Source organism: Gavialis gangeticus, unplaced genomic scaffold, assembly GCF_001723915.1.
Source record: "Gavialis gangeticus isolate Ggan-Ray unplaced genomic scaffold, GavGan_comp1, whole genome shotgun sequence".
NCBI lineage: Eukaryota > Metazoa > Chordata > Crocodylia > Gavialidae > Gavialis > Gavialis gangeticus.
Window position 1 is genome coordinate 16,686,528 of NW_017728992.1, and position 2,126 is coordinate 16,688,653.

The following is a 2,126-nucleotide window of genomic DNA, read 5'->3' on the forward strand; positions in this document are numbered from 1 at the left end:
TATACCATATTTCCCTGCTAAAAGTATGTCCCAGAATGAGATATGCTACTCACCCTGTTTTTTGAAAGGCAGAAGGAGAAAAAAAGATCAGCCAACTTAACAATTTTTGTCCCCGAGTTTGCCTATGAAAGGTGTTGGGTAGATTTCCCTTGAATAAGAGGATAGTGAGGTGAGACTGGGAGTGGCTGTTCTGTGAGAAATTTGCTCCTAATGGTGTAGGTGTCTCTACATTTGTATTTTCCTGTGAGAGTTTATTCTGGTGCATAGTTTCTGTTTTTCATCCATGTAGTTACTATGAGGTTATTTGGTGCATTGGATCAGATGGATCATATTTTCAGTAAAGCACGTGTAGGAACCATGGATTCTTATGGGTTCGTTGTTAACATTGTTGACTGTAGTAGCAGAGTAGAAAGGTTGACACGATAAACATTTCTTTTTAAGGCAGGTCTGTGTCCCACTTGATGTCTGTTGAGCAGTGGGGAGTCTGCTTTTGATGATGAGTTGTGCAAAGTTAGGGGGTTATTTGAAAGCCAGAGACAGAGGGGCTGGAAATGTTATTCTCAAGGTGTAACCTTTGTTGAATGTAGGCTGTAGTGCTATCAAGATTCTTCTGATTGGTTCCAGTGGGGGGGATGGGTAGGTTATCACCACAGGCGTGCCAGCATGGTGGATTTCTTTTCGTAGCGTAGCAGGCCACTGAGGAGTATTTGGATAGCTCTTTCAAACATATAGTCTGTTTTTCTACTAAAGTGTCTTTGTTGTCTTGGATGGTTGTCATGGTTCCAAGGATTAAGATGCATTTCATTCAATGTTTGTTTAATGTTCAATATAATGTAAACATCTTTGGAACAGGGACTAGGATCCAGGATACCATTTCTAGATAAAAGCTACAGAGTCACATTTACTATATCTTCCTAATTCTGGCCCTATAACCTTGCATTCTTTTCTGCTGGTTGCACACACCCCTCAACCCAGGCTCCAGCCATTGTGCCTTGCAGAATTGTAGAGCCTGATCTTGTAGGTGTGGCTGCAGCTGGATAGAATACCTAACTGAACACAGACATAAGAGCAGTGTTGATCTTCTTAGCCCCAATAAGACTGAGGTAGTCCTAGGTGTGTGGAGAAGCAGAAGTTTAGGCTCCTGGGAAAATTTGCTGATGAGAAGTTGGGGCCCTGTGAGGTTCAGCAGTGTTTTTTAAGCATTGTGGTTGTGGAGTCAGGTGTTTAAAATGATCTCTGTGCCTCAGTTCCCCAGCTGTAAAATGAGAGCAAGAGCACTAACCCTAACCCTACCTCCACAGGTGTTATTCTGAGCATCAACACATGAAACATTATGAAGCATTTAGATAAATACAGTAATGGGGCTGTATAAGTACTTAGAGTAGGGAGAAAACTAGACCAATGTTGCAAATTAACTGCAATTTTGTTAGTTTATTCTTACACATTGAAATTAATTGCTGTATTGTCAAATGTCTGAAACATGGTGTCTAAACTTTCCAATTCCAGCCACTCTGAAGCACATCAGGTTACCCATATGGTAGCATGAATGTCTACGAAGGCAGTAGTGAGTCTCTGCTAAGTCTGTCAACAAAGATACTAATTAGTGCTAATTATAATTGTTCATCCCTCTCCCCTCCCCCCAGCCCCCCCGAACCTTTAAAAAACTTCTCCAAGTAATGGTATAACAGATGTTAAAATATAGCACATGTAGGTCAACTGGCTATTAAGGAGGTAGCATTTCAGCACTGTTACATTTACATAGGGCTCCCTATAAGTTTTATTTCCTTCATAGACCATGAAACTATTTTAAAATGCCCTGTAGTGTGTTGCTTTTGGAGTTCTCTAAATCTGAGATTTATAGAACCCCTTCTTGCAAGCTTTGGTGGAGTGTATATAATATATTGGAGCTTTCACCCACCATTACTTTTGAAGGAAAAACTTGGTCTTTTGTCCAATTAGATAGCTATTAAAGTTCTAGGTTAGAGGCCAGGGGCCCAGCAACTGCTGCAATTGGGACTCTTTCCATTGAATTTAATGAGAGCAGGAGAAAGCAAATAGCTTCACTTCTGGAACTAATGCATGAAATACATGGTAGAGGTACAGGATCATTGTTAATTGGGAGTTTC